This window comes from Canis aureus, chromosome 3 (genome assembly GCF_053574225.1).
Source record: "Canis aureus isolate CA01 chromosome 3, VMU_Caureus_v.1.0, whole genome shotgun sequence".
In the NCBI taxonomy this organism is placed as follows: Eukaryota; Metazoa; Chordata; class Mammalia; order Carnivora; family Canidae; genus Canis; species Canis aureus.
In genome coordinates this window covers 55,991,829-56,009,222 of record NC_135613.1, presented here as the reverse complement: position 1 = coordinate 56,009,222, position 17,394 = coordinate 55,991,829, and the positions used below count along the sequence as shown (strand labels likewise).

The window sequence follows — 17,394 nt, the reverse complement described above, 5'->3', positions numbered from 1 at the left end:
TTCTTTTCAGCCCCTGGACAATACTAGTCTACTTTCTGTTCCTATGCATTTGCTTATTCTGGACATTTCATATAAATGGAATCATACAATATGCAGCCTTTTGTGTCTGGCTTTTTTTTTTTTTGCTTAGCATAATGTTTTTAAGGTTCATTCATGTTGTAAAATGTATCAGTACTTCATTCCATTTTATTGCTGAATAATATCTCATTGTTTGGATATGCCATACTGAAAAAATCCTTTTGTGGGGCTCCCTGGGTGGCTCAACTCAGGTTGAGTGCCTGCCTTCGGCCCAGGGCATGATTCTGGAGTCCCGGGATCGAGTCCCACATCCCGAGCCTGCTTCTCTTGCTGCCTATGTCTTTGCCTCTCTCTCTCTCTCTCTTTGTCTTTCATGAGTAAATAAAATCTTAAAAAAAAAATCCATTTGTAAGTGGATGAACATTTGGGTTGTTTCTATCTTTGGGCTATTATGAATAATTCTGTTATGAACATTTCTGTACATGTTTTCAATTCTCCAGTGTATCAAACTGGGAGCGGTTATCACTGGGTCACATGGTAAACTTCTCAAGGAGCCTGTTTCTCATGGCAGCTGTACCACTTTACCTTCCCACCAGTAATACACAAGGATTCCACTCTCTCTATACCCTGGCCAACAGGTTTTTTTTTTTTGTCCATTTTTTTAAATTTTTGCCATCTTAGTAGAGGTGAAGTGGTATCTCATTGTGGTTTTGATTTGAATTCTCCTAACACATTTTCCCAAGATACATCTCCTGTGCCTATAGGGCATTTGTATATCCTCCACTGCTCCACCTGTGAGGCCTTTGGTGCTACTTTCTGAGTCATCCTTCTTTCCATGAAAGGCAGCTTGTATTTGCAGCTGTGAAATTTTCCCAGTCTACATCCTGCTAGTAGAATTTTTAGGGTCCAAAGCCTCTCTTTCTTTTTGTACTGTCTCTATCATTTGCAGACCATGCTGGTGGTATTTCGGCCAAACTTCTGTGAAACATTCTGTGGCCTCTTGAGACTCTTATTGATATTCACTCCACTAGACAAAAATGGCTTCCAGGCAAAGATCAGGGTCAGAAATGTGAGAGCTGCATAGCTGGTTAGTTCCAGCTCAGCATCTCTCATGAATTTGCAGTCAAAGGGTTGGCAGGAGCTACACTTGTCTCCCTCTCAGGAGACTCACCCAGATAGGATTGTTTGCTGGAGGCCTACATTTCTAGCCATGTGGACCAAAGGGCTGCTTAAGAATCCTCATGACATAGCAACTGGAACTGTCAAGAGCAAAAAATCTATAAGAGAGAGAGATCTACAATCTTTAATGATCTAGTGTCAAAAATCATACATCATCACTTCTACCATATTCTGTTTGTTAGGAGAGAGTCACTAACCCAGCCCACACTCAAGAAGAGGGAAATTAAGCCCTTCATGAAGGGGGAGTATTAAAGAATTTGTGAAGCTAATACTATTAAATTTATAACAGCACGATTGGAAATGGCAGGGACTATGTTAGTCCATGTACACATTACTGCTTATTTGCTGGCTCACCTGGTTGGCCTGGGGCAGCCCGGCGACCCAATGTTCTTCCAATTCCTGCCAAATTCTCCTTCCACCTCTCCAATTCCTGGGCCAAAGTTATGTTCAACTCCATGATGACAGACAGGCCCTCTCATTGTCAAAGTTGGAAGCTTAGAGGCAGTAGGAGACCAACATAGGTCTCAGCCCATCCTCAGGAGTTCTGTCTCTGCATTGTAGATTCTAGTTTATTTTTTTGCACTCCCGTTTCACATCTTCCCTTCTGACAGCCTAGTCTGACAACTTCAGGTTCCAGAATTAGGCACAGAAACATCAGCCTTACATAGACGATCTAACTGGCTCCCCACTTGCAAAAAAATCCCTTCGTGGTTCTACTTCTTTGGTTGAGTCTTGATTGATATACCACTAACACCATCTGGGCCTGCTATTCAGCCCATCCTCTGAGTTTTTATTTCAGTTATTGTATTTTTCAGTTTTATTTATTTTTAAAAACTTTATTTATTTATTCATGAGAGACACTGAGAGAGAGGCAGAGACACAGGCAGAGGGAGACAGGTTCCATGCCGGAAGCCCAAGCTGGGACTCGATCCCAGAAGTCCGGGATCACACCCTGAGCCACAGGCATAAGCTCAACAGCTGAGCCACCCAGGTGTCCCTATTTTTCAGTTTTAAAATCTCCATTTAGTCCATGTATCTTCAATTTCTTTGTGGAGGCTTTCCTTTTATTTTTTAATTTTTTTGCTTAAGCATGGTCAGCATTGCTTGTTGAAACATTTTTGTGATGCTCCTTAAAATCCTTGTTGGAAGATCCCAGTGTCTGTGTCATCTCAGCGTTGGCGTCTCCTGTGTGTCTTTTGTCATTCAACTTGCGATTTTCTGGGTTCTTGGTATGATGCATGATTTTGTATTGTATCCTGAACATTTTGGTATTACATTATGAGACTCTGGATATTATTTAAATCTTCTGTTTTAGCAGGCCCTCTCTGACATTGTGCTTTGGAGGAAAGGAGTGTTTCCTTACTACAGCCGGGTGAGAGTAAGGGTCCAAGTTCTCCACTCAGCCTGTGGGCACCCCGGCAGGGGGAGGGGTACTTCATTACTGCTGGTCAGAGGTGGGATTTCCCCAGGCTTCCTTAGGTGGGAGGGGGAAATGTACTTTAATACTACTCCCCATGTGGCCTCTATTTGGGGTGGGAGCTTTTTTTTTGACCACTGGATGATACTGAAAGTTCCAGCTTCCCACTCAGCCTCTTCTGAGAGAGGAGGAGAAAGGCCACCTCATTACCAGGGGGTGGGGGGGAAGTCCAGGATTCCCATGTGGTCTCCACTCTTAACTGTGTGTTTGTGGGGGCTTTGTTACCACCTGGTTGGAATGTAAGTCTTGGTTGCTCACTAGGTCTTATCTGCTACCACTCGGCTAGAGGTAGGGGAAGCAGGGGTGGTAAGAGAGCCTGTCAAGAGTAGAAGTCCAGGCTCCCTGACTCAGGCTCTGCTGATGAGGCTGGCAGAGGGGCCATGGTTTTCTCCATGGTGTTTGGCTGGAATAAGGTAGGTATTTTCTACAAGTTTTCTGTCTTGCTAGGTTGCCTCTTTCCTGGTCCTTTGGCTTAGAGAGAGCAAACTTTATTTTTTAGTTTCTTCTCATTGGCATTTCCAAGTTGCTGGCTTGGCCACCACCCAGTCTGTGATACTCTGAAGGCAAAAAGAAAACCTGGCAAGCTCACTGCATGTTGTTCTTAGGATCCAAGATCCCTAGCCAGACTTTCTTGACTCCACCTTTCAGAGCCAACTTGTATTTGTTTTATATATAACAATCAGGGTTTAAGCTGTAGAAGAAATCTGTCTGTTGCATCCTGGTCTGGGCCAGAAGTTCAGTTATTTCCCCCCCTTTATACTAGTTACTTTTTCTAGCCTCTTAAAATGGGAGTTTAGATGATTGATTTTTTTTTTAATCTTTTTTTTTTTTATTTATTTATGATAGTCACAGAGAGAGAGAGAGAGAGAGGCAGAGACATAGGCAGAGGGAGAAGCAGGCTCCATGCACCGGGAGCCCGACATGGGATTCGATCCCGGGTCTCCAGGATCACGCCCTGGGCCAAAGGCAGGCGCCAAACCGCTGCGCCACCCAGGGATCCCGATGATTGATTTTTTTTAAGAGTTTATTTATTTATTCATGAGAGAGAGAGAGAGAGAGGGAGAGGCAGAGACACAGGCAGAGGGAGAAGCAGGTTCCATGCAGGGAGCCCCGATGCGGGACTCGATCCGGGACTCCAGGATCATGCCCTGAGGCCAAAGGCAGGCGCCAAACCGCGGAGCCATCCAGGGATCCCCTAGATGATTGATTTTACATGTTTTTAAAAATTTGAATTAAAAATATAAATATGAATTTCTTATAAGAACTAATCTACAAATTCTCTGCAAGCACTGCTTTCCCTGCGTCACACAAATTTTGATATATTGTGCTTGTTTTATTCAGTTCAAAATGTTTTGTAATTTCCCTTGTGATTTTTTTTCTCCCTTGACTCATGGGTTATTTAGAAGTGTGTTCTCTGATTTTAAAGTACCGGGGGATTTTCTAGATGCTTTACTATTGACTTCTAATTCAATACTGTTGTGGTCAAAGAATATATTTTGTATGATAATAATCTGTTTAAATTTATTGAGACTTGCTTTATAGCCCAGCATATGGTTTATTTTGATAAATGTTCATGTGCACTTAGAAAGAATGTGTATTTGTAGTTGCTGGATACAGCGTTAAGAGTCAATTAAGACAAGTTAGTTGATGGTGTTTTTTATTTTTTTTAAGATTTTTATTTATATATTTAGGGGAGAGAGAGAGAACGAGTGGTGGGGAAAGGCAGAGAGAGAGAGAATCAGACCCCCTGCTGAGCAGGAAGTCCAATGAGGAGCTCAATCCCAGAACCCTGAGATCATGACCTGAGCTGAAAGCAGACACTTAACCAACTGAACCACCCAGGCCTCTGACAGTGTTGTTTGAATCTGTATCTCTGGGTATGCAAGCTGGTGCAGTCACTCTGGAAAACAGCGCAGAGGTTCCTCAAAGAGTTGAAAATAGAGCTATCCTTTTATTTTATTTTATTTTATTTATTCATGATAGGCACACAGTGAGAGAGAGAGAGAGGCAGAGACACAGGCAGAGGGAGAAGCAGGCTCCATGCACCGGGAGCCTGACGTGGGATTCGATCCTGGATCTCCAGGATCGCGCCTGGGCCAAAGGCAGGCGCCAAACCGCTGCGCCACCCAGGGATCCCGAAAATAGAGCTATCCTATGACCCAGCAATTGCACTACTAGGTATTTACCCCAAAGATACAGATGTAGTGAAATGAAGGGGCACCTGCACTCCAGTGTTCATAGCAGCAATGTCCACAATAGCCAGACTGTGGAAGGAGCCACAATGTCCATCGATAGATGACTGGATAAAGAAGATGTGGGATATACATACAATGGAATACCACTCAGTCATCAAAAAAAAAAAAATCTTGCCATTTGCAATGACATGAATGGAACAAGAGGGTATTTTCCTGAGCAAAATAAGTCAATCAGAGAAAGGCAATTATCATATGATCTCACTCATGTGTGGAATTTAAGAAACAAAACAGAGGATCACAAGGGAAGGGAGGGAAGAATAAAATGATGAAAACAGAGAGGGAGACAAACCATAAGAGATTCTTAATCATAGGAAACAAACTGAGTGTTGCTGGAGGGGAGGGGGTAGGGGGGACAGGGTCACTGGGGGGATGGGCATTAAAGAGGGCACGTGATGCAATGAGCAGTGGGTATTATATGAGACTGATGAATCACTGACCTCGACTTCTAAAACTAATAATACAGTATATGTTAATTAGTGGAATTTAAATTTAAAAAAATCAAAAATCAAAAAAAAGGAGAGAAAAACCTATATCTGTACTGATTTTTGGGGGGAGGCTACTTGTTCTATCAATTTTTGAGAAGGGTGTTAAAATCTCCAAATTAATTTATTAATTTATTATTGTAGATTTATTTGCTTCTCTGGTTCTGTCAATTTTTGCTTTAAGCATTTTGAAGCTCTATTGTTATGTATATACACATTAAAATTATTTTTATTTATTTTTATTTTTTAAAGATTTTGTTTATTTATTCATGAGACATACACACACACACACACACACACACACAGAGGCAGAGACACAGGTAGAGGGAGAAGCAGGCTCCATGCACGGAACCTGATGTGGGACTCCATCCTGGGTCTCCAAGACCACACCCTGGGCTGAAGGCGGCACTATACTGTGGAGCCATCTGGTGTGCCCTAAAATTTTTTTAAATTTAAATTAAGTTTAGTTCAATATAGTGTATTATTAGTTTCAGGGATAGAATTTAGTGTGTATATACACATTTTTAAAAAAGATTTTATTTATTTGAGAGAGAGAGAGAGGGAAGGAGAGAGAATAAGTAGGGGGAAGAGCAGAAGGGGAGGGAAAGGTATGAGGTGACTCCAAGCTGAGCACAGAGCCTGACCTGGGGCTCGATCTTACAACCCTTAGATCATGACCTGAGCTGATATCAAGAGTCAGACACTTAACTGGCTGCACCACTCAGGCACTCCAAGAATTCCATTTTTTTAAAGGCTGAATAATATTCCATTGTATGAGTATATCTCATTTTGTTTATCCATTCTTCTATTGAGGGGCAGGTGGCTTGTTTCCACCTTTTGGCAACTGTGAATCCTGTTGCTGTGAATCAATCTCATTTATGTGATTTTAAGCCAAAGATCTGCTGGATTCAGTAATAGCCATATATTTTCTTTCCTATGAGGGTCATTAATTTTGTTCACCAAATATTTCTAGCTCTTTGCCTTCTGAGGGTATGCTAAGATTACATCTTCTGGCTCCCCTGTCATCAGATGGGGTCCTGAGACTAGCTCTGGCCAACAGATTGTAGCACACCCTTCTACTTCTGGACCAGAGCCTTTAACTGCCAGCGGGAAACCCTCTAGGGATCTCATTGCCTTGGCCATCGTCAAGATGCTGGCTGACCTGTCACCCTGGATGCTAGAATGAGGAGACATGGAAGCTGAGCCTCTAGCTGACCTTTGGTGGATATGTAGTGTTATGGACTGAATTGTGTCCCCCCAGATTCATAGGTTGAAATCCTAACCCCAGTGTGGCTCCTTCTGGAGATGGGGCTTTGGGGAAGTAATTAAGGTTAAATGAGGTCATACACGTGGGACCCTGATCGATAGGATTGATGTCATTAAAGAAGAGATGCCATAGAGCTGCTCTCTTGCTTCATCTCTGTACACATGCACCTGAGGGCAGAGCTGGATGGAAGCTGCTTGCAAGGCAGGAATACAGCTCCCACCAGAAACCCAACTGGCTGGCACCTTGATTTTAAACATCTAGACTGGAGCACTGTGAGAAAGTAAATGTCTGTCGTTTAAGCTTCCAGTCTGTGGAATCTTGTTATGGAGGCCTGAAGACTAAGGTAGGTCGTGTGAGTGAGTGTTACCTTGGTTGTTACAAGATTGTAGGATTTTAAGATTTTAGGGTTCTTCATCCTCTCAGCATAGCTGAGACTATTCTGATTGGCACGATCCCTTTGGCTGAAAGGAAAAGAGAACGATACAGTGAGGCCGAAGCTGCTCTACCTTTAGAAAGGCAACTGCAAATCCAACAGAAGGGGATTTTTGGACCTTGGTTCAAATGACCAAGGTCTGATGGCAAGGCCTGAAGAAGCTGCTGCTATTGCACAAGAGATACCAATACATGTGTGACGTCAGAATGACTAAAGAAACTTTTTAGAAAAGGTTTTATTTTTCAGTAATCGCTATGCCCCAGGTGGAGCTTGAACTCACAACCCTGAGGTCAAGAGTCTCGTGCTTCACCAAATGAGCCATCCAGGTGCCTTGCTAAAGAAACTTTTATAAATATTCTTTTTAAAAAAGATTTATATATTTATTTGAGAGAGAGTGAGAGGAAGAGAGCAAGAGAGAGAGAGAGAGAGAGAGCAAGCGAGCAGGGGGGAGGAACAGAAGAGGGAGAGAGAGCCCCAAGTGGACTCCACACTAAACATGGAGCCCGATGCAGGGCTTAGTCTCACAACCTTGAGATCATGACCTGAGCCAAAACCAAGAGCCAGTCACTTAATTTACTGAGCCACCCAAGCACCCCCTATAAATAATCTTGACAGAAAAATAATGAAAAAAGATTTTATCACACATGTATACATTTGATTTTGGGGCCCTTTTTCCTCAATGTAGGTTAGGATTTACATTCTTTGTCTTAAAAAATATTCTGCAGTTATTATAGTTTTCTAAACTAACTCACTGCTGGGGCACTTGGCCAGGTCAGTATGTAGAGCATGTGACTCTTGGTCTCAGGGTTGTGATTTTGAGCCTCACGTTGGATGTAGAGATTATTTTAAAAAAATAAATGAACTTGGGGGCACTTGGGGGGCCCAGCAGTTGAGCGGCTGCCTTCGGCTCAGGGCATGAGCCTGGGGTCCCAGGATCGAGTCCTGCATCGGGCTCTCTGCAGGGAGCCTGCGTCTTTGCCTCTTTCTGTGTCTCTCATGAATAAATAAATAAAATCTTAAAAAAAAATGAACTCACTGCTTAGTATGCTGCTTTTCATAGCACTTGAGTAAATAAACTTTTATCATGAAGAGAATCCAGTTGGGTTTTTTTTGTTTTTGTTTTTTTTAACCCCTAGGGCTGCTGTTAAGCTTGTAGTCTCAGGCTGTAGGATTGGCAAACCTGCAGTGAAACAGGGAGATATAAATAAGGTGAATAAAAACCAAGTGCCTCCAGAGAATGTGAAAAGAAGCCACAGACTAAGTAAAAAACATTTGCAGAAAATGTATTGATAAAGGACTCTTATCCAAAATATACACGTAACTTTTAAAAATCAACGAGAAAAGAGCAATCTTATTTAAAAATAGGCAAACAATCTGAATACAGACAGATTGCCAAAGGTGACACACAGATAGCATATAAACATAGGAAAAGACGCTCAAGGTCACATGACATGAAGGGATTGCAAATCAAAGCAAGGAGAGGCCACTGCACACCCATTCGCATGGCTAAAATCCAGAACAAGAGCAAATGCTGGCAGTGATGTGGAGACAGGAATTCTCATTCGTTGTTGGTACGAGTGCAAAATGGTGCCTTTGAAAGATAGTTTGTCAGTTTGTTACAAAACATACCCTTGTCTTATGATCTGGCAATTGTACTCCTAGGTATTTACCCAGTGAATCAAATATTTATACCCATACAAAAAGCTGCATGTGATTATAGCACCTTTATTCATAATTTTCCCAAACTGGAAGCAACCTAAATGTCCTTCAACAGATGAATGGATAAACTGTGGTCTGTCCATACAATGGAATAGTAGTCAGTGATAAAGAGTAGTGATCTATCAAGCCACAAAAAGACATGGAGGAAACGTAAATGCATATTGGTAGGTGAAAGGGGCCAGTCTGCAAAGGCTCCCTACTGTATTGTTCCAACCATATGACATTCTGGAAAAGGCAAAACCATGGCAACAGTGAAATGACCTGTGGTTCCCAGGCATTTGGAATGTGGGGGAGGGGGGGGGTGGTGGTGCAGGGGACTTCTAGGGCAGTGAAAATATTCTGTGACACTATAAAGGTGGATACATGTTATTTTACATTTGTCGAAATTCATAGGATGAATAACACCAAGAGTGAACCCTAATGTAAACTATGGACTTTGGGAGATAATGATGCATCTTGTTGGCTTATTGACTGTCACAAGCATACCACACTGGCACCAGATGCTGGTGTCGGGGAGATGGTTATGTGTGTGTGGGTCTGCGTGTTGGGGTACCTGGGGGCTGTGTGTACTTTGTGCCTGGTTTCACTGTGAGTCTAAAACTGCGTTCAAATATTGTCTATCATTAAACAAACACACAAAAAATAAACACTCCACCAAGTGCCAAGACAGAGAGAATATAGAGTTTAATTTTCTACAATGGAGAAAACACAAGCCTTATAATTTTCTGCCTCCACAGATCATTCGACAGAAACAGGCTAAGAACCCCTGTTTTGCAGAAAGGATTCAGCTAACGAGGGACTACTGTTTGAGGGGGAAGCTGATTGATGAGATAGAAACTGCAGGCACCTGTGAGAAGTCTGGCTCTGTCTGTGTAGCTGACTAGGGATTTGTCAGACACTGTATTCTACTAAATCCTTGGAATTCCCAGGCACCCAGGACCCACCAATTGTTTAAAAAACATTTTTAAAAAATATTTATTTATTTTAGAGAGACAGAGGGAGATCATGTGGACAAAGGGGCCACGGGAGAAAATCTCAAGCAGACTTCCCTGCTGAGTGAGGAGCGGGACATGGGGCTTGATGCCATGATTCTGAGGTCATGACCAAGAGTCGGATGCTTAACAGACTGAACCACCCCATGCACTCCTAAAAAATTGTTTTAGACATTGCAGACTTATAGAATATTAGTTGCAAGAACGGTATAAAGAATTCTTTTATACCAGATTTGGGTGGTATAAACACCCAATTCTTCACCCAGATTTCCCCAAATGTTAACATGATTACATTTGGTTTATCTCCCCTGGCCTCTCTCTCTCTCTCTCTACACACACACACACACTTTCTCTGCTACCATTTGAGAATAAATTAAACATGATACCCCTTTCCCCTCAGAGACTCCACTGTGTATTTCCTAGGAACTCCTACATAACCACAGTACAATTCTCAAGGTCAGGAAATTAACATTGATAAAACAATGCTGTAACCTGCAGGTAATATTCGGATTTTGCCAATTGTCCCAGTGATGTTCATTACAACAAAAGAAAAGTCCCGGACCATGCGCTGCATCCAGTTGTCATGTCTTGTTGACCTCCTTTAACTAGGACAGGTCCTTAGTCTTTGTCTTCCACACCTTCTATCTTTTTGAAAAGCACAGGCCAGCTGTTTTGCAGGATGGGCCTCAATCTGGGCTTTTCTCTCATTTCTTCATAATTAGATTCAGGTAATGCACTGCGGGTAGAAACGTCACAGAAGTGCTGTGTTGTACAAATGCTGGGGATATTAATTTGATCACTGGGTTAAGGTGGTGTCTGCTAGGGTTTTCTGCTGACCATCCCGCCAAGCTTATTTCCCCCCGAGAGCAGTCCTCTGGTACAAAGTAGGCAGAATGGAGGATGTTCACAGATGAACTGCAAACAATCTTTCAACACTCAGTTTGAGCAGCCTTCATGTGGGGCCATCACTGAGCCTTCACTCCCCTTTATAGACTGAGAAGTCTTTGCCGTGTCCTGAGTCAGCACTTAGCATGCTACCACGGTCACTTCCCTGGTGGTGTCCAAAGACCAGCATGACTGGCACACAGTTGGTGTCTATAGACACTGAATGAATGGATGGAAGTGGGGGTGTGAGGAGAGAGAGAAGAGGAAAAGTCCAGCCTGACGACAGATTTTGGGGAGATTTTTCCTGATCCAGTGTCTGCAACTGGAGAGGAAGCTACCGTGTCCAGCCTGGCCTAACTCTAGTTTAGGCAGAGGGGCAGTGTTTCGGGACTGGGTTATCATTGGTGATCTGGGTAACATGTGGAGGGAAGACCTTAGTGGTCCCTACATTTAAGGCAGCCGTTTCCGGATTGCTGCCTTGCAGAAAGGCAGAAAGAGGTGATATCCTTCAAAGAACAGCACACTTGGTGCTGAGGTGGAGGAGAGAAGCAACTTCTGGTCATTGAATGACTCACCAAGGTCAGGAGTGACCCATCTGTGTGAAACTCCAAGAGGCAAGGCTCACGAGAGCTCACTCACACTGCCATGTCAAGGGAAGTGCCTAAAAGTGAGAAGAAATCTGAGGCCAACGTTCCAGGTGTGGAGAAGCTATTCTGAGCAAGGAGCTAGTCAACAGAGAGGATGTCACAGTTCAAATTCAATAAAGCAGTGGATTCTATGAAGGAGACTCAGGGAAGAAAAAGGCAAAATATTAGGACTAAATTTTAAATGGGAAAAGGTAAGATCTAATTAGATCCAAATGAAAAATCCTTAATCAGTTATTAACAGAAAAGGTAGACATAAAATAAGCAAGCTTCTAAAAGGCAAAGTCTCATACTAAAACGGAAGGCCAATTTGCTCAGGAAACTCATATTTCCTGCCCACTTTGTTTGCTTGGAAAACACAGGAGAGCAGACCATCTGGGGTAATTAATTCTGGGGTAGAAATGTCAGAACCTGGGTAAACAGAGATTAGCGCCAAGATAAAAACAACAAAAGGAACCAGGAACTAAAAGAGAAACCACGTTTCAATAAATTCAAAGGGGTAGAATTCTGGACAAAACTCAGAAGAAGATTCCAGGGAGAAACCTATTTTGCCATTGGTTAACTTTTTGAACAAAAAAAAAGTCCTGGTGAGGACTCTTGCTCTTTCATATTTAAATCATCTCAGGTTTTCAATCAATTTCTGTAAAATGTCCACAAGTCAAGAAGAAAGGTGTGTAAATACCATTTAAAAACAAACTCCTGGGCAGCCCGGGTGGCTCAGCGGTTTAGCGCCACCTTTAGCGTGATCCTGGAGACCCGGGATAGAGTCCCACATCAGGCTCCCTGCATGGAGCCTGCTTCTCCCTCTGCCTGTGTCTCTGCCTCTCTCTCTGTGTCTCTCATGAATAAATAAGTAAAATCTTAAAAAAAAAAAAAAAAAACTCCTCAGAACCTTCCCTTTCAAATACTACACCCCAAAGCCACAGAACTGGAAGAGGTTAAGTAGGCAGGGGTGATTAGCCTCCACGGTGATTGAACTTGGCTTTGGCAAACCGTGCTTTAATGGTCTGTTGCTCTAATGTCCAAATAGCATGCCCCATAATTGGGAAGCAAGTGTGTCAGTCAGGTTCTCAGGCAACTTTCTTTGCTCCTCTCAGTGCTAACTAGGGACACTCCAGTGCTTGGCCTCACAAAGCCACTGGGAACAGCATCTCAGAGATAGCAGAAGAAGATGTTCCTTCTCCTAGAACTGCAGAAAAGCATTTATTTCACAACAGAGAGCTAGTTCTGACAAAGCGGTAGGTGGAGAACTTTTGCTAGAGCATCTATCTCTGAGTCTCTCATCTTCTCTCACCTTCTTGGAAGCAGAGACATGAGCCCTGATGGGAACCTCAGGCGCTGGGGTTCTCAGAGAGGCAGGAAGTACAAAAGTACAAGAGGACAGTTTCCACATTACACAGAGAGCAGGAAGAAAGCTCTAATCTGGGCTGGTTCAATCATCTGTTTTTGGTTGAGGGAACCAGGTCCTGGCAAGTGTAAGTGACTACGGCGGGAGCCTAGACTGGCTGACAGCCTGACTTTCTCCCTCCTGCACCCATAAGACAAGCACAATGGAAAGATTCACATGCCTGGACCTGAGGCCTCACACAGAACCAAATCTGCACATCGTGCACGTGTCATGACCACATTGTGTGCCACATGAGCAACAGGTGCTACTAGAAATTCATGAGCAAGGTCAAGAAGTGACCTTGGACTTAGACTTGGGTTCAAATCTTGGGATAGATGCCCTTTCTGAGCATCATTTCCTCCACTGTAAAAGAGAGAAGTTAAGTCAAGTGACTTTGCTACTTAAACTTATTCAGCTTCAAACTACTTTGTGGAATTGTTAAGGATTAAATAACATAATTCAAAGCACCTTAGCATTTTAGATAAATCGGCATTTGGTGGTGCTTACTATTGTGAGCAGAGCTTTACTACCAGATTCATGAGGCAGATTGTCTCTCAGTTGAAGCAAGGTAATGGGGGCCTGACTCGGGGAATTGGGAGAGATGGCAACAGATTTAAGAGACATTTCAGAGTTATTATATCAGTTATCTATTACTCCATAGCAAACCACCACCAAGCTTAGTAGTTTAAAACTACAATCATGTATTTTTCACAAATTCGCATCTGCAATTTGGCCAGGGCTTGTCTCTGTTTCATACAGCATCATCTGAGGAAGATCAACCAGGAGCTGGAGGGTCCTCTTTCCAAGATGGCTTACTCACATGGTTGGTAAGTTGTTTCTGGATGTTGGCTAAGAGCTTAGCCAGGGCTGAGGGCTGGAGGCATTGGTTCCTTTCCAAGTGAGCCTCTCCACAGGGAAAGCCTGGGCTTCCTGACAGCATGGTGGTTGGTTCCAAGAATGAGCATTCCAAAAACAGTGAGGTGGTATTTGTGATTTCATCTCCAAAGACAAATATCACTACTTCTTCTGTACTCTACTGGTCCAGGCATGAATGCAGGTCTATCTAAGTTCAAGGAGATGACAAAACCCATCTCTTGATGGGAGTCTAGAAGGGCATGCATCATAGAAGTCCCATCCATGCCTGGAAAACATAGCCTGCCATTGGTAGGGAATGACATGATCTGCCAATGATTGACTACAGGCAGTGAGGAAGAATGAGTTATTGAGGATTACTGAGGTTTCTGCCTTAGGTGACCCCGTGGTGCCATTAACAGAATTTGGGAACACAGAGGGTATTGTTAAAGTATTCAAACAAGGAGGCCATTAAACTGGGGTGGTGCTAAAACCATAATAGCCTCCATAAGCAAACCAAAACTTAGGCCAGAGCCAAAGAACTCAAATCCAGGCAAGTGAAACTTTAGAACCCATCACAAGCAGCCAACTAGGCTTTCTAAGTAAGGTGACTGCTTAAGTATAACCAATCACATAATTGCCTTGCTTTGCTTCAGTGACTTCCCTGTGAAACCTTGCCCCAGCTCCTATCAGGTGAGCACTCCTAACCACTTTTGGGTCAGCACTGCTCAGTTAAAATTGATATTTGTGCCAATAAGCTCTTCCAAAAGCTAATGTGCTTCAGTTTATCTTTTCCAGCATGTCTGGGGTGATTACTGGCCCTGAGAAGACCATAAGTAATGTGAAGACTGGAGCTTGGAAGGGGTTAAGGGAGTTTGGCACACACAAATCTTTTAGTTGATATAGACTAGAAAAAATGGTTGAGGAGGAGGAAAGGGAACAAAAACCCAGATTCTTCGAACACAGTATCTCAGTGGAAGGAGGAATGAACAAGTGGACCTAAGTAGGACAAAACCCATTAGATTTCAGTTTCATGGAAGCTGAAAAGAAGGTGAGTTAAGAATTGAAGTGGATTGGGGATCCCTGGGTGGCTCAGCGGTTTACCGCCTGCCTTCGGCCCAGGGCGTGATCCTGGAGACCCAGGATCGAGTCCCACATCAGGCTTCCTGCATGGAGTCTGCTTCTCCCTCTGCCTCTCTCTCTCTCTCTCTCTGTGTCTCTCTCATGAATAAATAAAAAAAAAATCTTAAAAAAAAAAAGAATTGAAGTGGATTTAACATCCCAAAGAAGTTCAAGATGGATTAGGAATGAGTAAGAGGCCGTGGGCTAGGAAGTGAGGGTACCCTGGTGACCTTTGGGAAAGTAATTCATAGCATGTACCATTATATAGCCCTTTCTAGTGTTAAAAAAAACTGCAACACAAGGCTGGAATGCCTTGCTGGAAAAGAAGCCACTCCTCGCCTCCCTCCCTCCCCCCGTTAATAGCAAAAGTGAATAGATTAAATACCTAAATGTTCAGACCCAGAACTATAACACTTCTAGAAGAACACACAGGAGAAAAGCTTCATGGCATTGGTCTTGGCAGTGATTTCCTGGGGATGACATCAAAAACACAAACAACAAAAGCAAAAATAGACAAGTGGGACCACGTCAAACTACAAAGTGTCTACACACTCAAGGACAGAGTGAAAAGACACACTATGGGAGGAAATATTTGCAAATCATTTATCTGACAAAGGGTTGATATCCAAAAAATATAAGGAACTCCTTCAACTCAAAGCAAAAATCCCCCAAATAGCCCAATTTAAAAATAGGCCAAGGACTTGGGCACCTGGGTGGCTTAGTGGTTGAGCATCTGCCTGTGGCTCAGGGTGTGATCCTGGAGTCCTGGGATCAAGTCCCACATTGGGCTCCCTGCAGGGAGCCTGCTTCTCCCTCTGCCTGTGTCTCTGCCTTTCTCTCTCTGTGCCTCTCATGAATAAATAAATAAAATCTTAAAAAAAAAATAGGCCAAGGACTTGAATAGACATTTCTCCACAGAAGACATTCAAATGGTCAACAGGTACATGACAAGATGCTCAACATCATTAGTCATTTCCCTAAATGCAAATGAAAGCCACAGTGAGATACATCATACTTGTTAGGAATGTACTATCAGTAAGACACAAAAGGTAACAAGAGTTAGAGAGAATATGGAGAAATGGGAACTCTGGCCTACTGCTGGCGCAAATGGAAAATGGTGCAGCCACTGTGGAAAGCAATATGGAGGTTCCTAAAAAAATTCAATATAGATATATCATATAATCCAGCAGTCTCACGTCTACACATGTATCCAAAAGAGGTGAAATCAGGATCTTGAGATGGTATTTGCACTCCCATGCTCACAGCAACATTAGTCACAACAGCCAGGGTGGCAACAGCTCACATGTCCATTAACAGATGAGCGGATAAAGAAAATGTACTATATGCCCCCAAATGGTTTATTGAACCTCAAAAAAGAAAGAAACCCTGCCAAATGTGACAACGTGGATGAGCCTTGAGGGCATTATGTAAATAAGCCAGTCATACAGGACAAACACTGCAGGGTTCTGCTCCTATGAGGTACCAAAAATATTCAGAATACAGAGAAGCAGAGAGCGGAATGGTGGTTGCCAGGGATTAGGGGGAGGGGAAACGGGGGCCGCTATTCAATGGGTATAGAGTTTCAATTATGCAAGATGATTAAATTCTAGACATCGGTGTGTTTGCCTGTAGTTAACAATACTGTACTGTATACTTAAAAATTTGTTAAGACGGAGATCTCATGTGAGATGTTCTTACTGCCCAAATCCAAACAAACAAGGATCGTCCCTCCCTCAAAAAAAAAAAAAAAAAAAAAAAAACCCCTAAAAACCCACACAAAGAAAGCAGAAGTGTATTTGAGCAGACTAGCTCCACTGCAACTTCTGAACAGTGAGGGTAGGCCAACGGCAGCGGTGCGCTCAAACTTGAAGGCCTAAACGTGTCCCGACCCAGTGCTCCAGGGCCAGCTGGGCTGAGAACTTGCTGTGCGTGTGAACACGCAGAGGGGACGACGGCACGAGGGCACACAGCCCTGTGCTGACCCATGCCCGTACAGATGCTCCCTCTCTCAAACCTCATAGTGGCTCTGTGATGTGGGGATTATTACTCAACAAAAGCCTTTTTGGTTGAAGTGTAATCAACATACACCACTACCCTGGTTTCGGGTGTACAATGTACTGCTTCAACAATTCTATGCCTTTCTTGGTGGTCACCATGGAAGTACCATGTGGGGTCACCACCTGAGGTTGGGGTTATCATCAGCTCCATTTCATGCACGAGCTTGGAGTTTAGGGGATGGTTAAGGTGGCAGGTGCAGGGTACGTGCAGAGGCAGCGCCTGAGCTCCATGGAAGGATGCTACAGTATCCTTCCTTCACTGTTCAGGGGATCCTTTTCAGCCTGCTCTCCATTGTATTCTAGGAAAACTGAACTCCACGGGCCTCCTCCCAGAATTCTAGAGATTAGCCTTAAAGGTGGAAGTCTTCATATGTCACAGAGGGAGTCTTGGAAAGATGTGGAGGTAGAAGCCATTCTGCATTATGAAACTGCCTTCGGCTCAGGGCATGATCCTGGGATCTGAGATCGAGTCCTGCATCGGGTTCCCTGCAGGGAGTCTGCTTCTCCCTCTGTGTCTCTGCCTCTCTGTGTCTCACAAATAAAGATCTTTAAAGAAAAAAAAAAAAGGAGTATCAATCTGCTGGGCATCTGGGTGGCTCAGTCAGTTGAGTTGTGGAGATAAGTC

The 17,394-nt window shown here is 43.3% G+C and overlaps 1 long non-coding RNA gene across 1 annotated transcript; it reads right to left on the bottom strand.

Moving 5' to 3' along the window:
* Positions 1–3,738: 3,738 nt before the first annotated feature.
* Positions 3,739–15,090, bottom strand: LOC144310954 (uncharacterized). The gene is made up of 3 exons (XR_013376609.1): positions 8,148–15,090; positions 7,046–7,139; positions 3,739–3,869 (listed from the first exon to the last, which is right to left on the bottom strand). It is a non-coding gene; the product is annotated as an uncharacterized LOC144310954 (long non-coding RNA).
* Between the last annotated feature and the right edge of the window lie 2,304 nt (positions 15,091–17,394).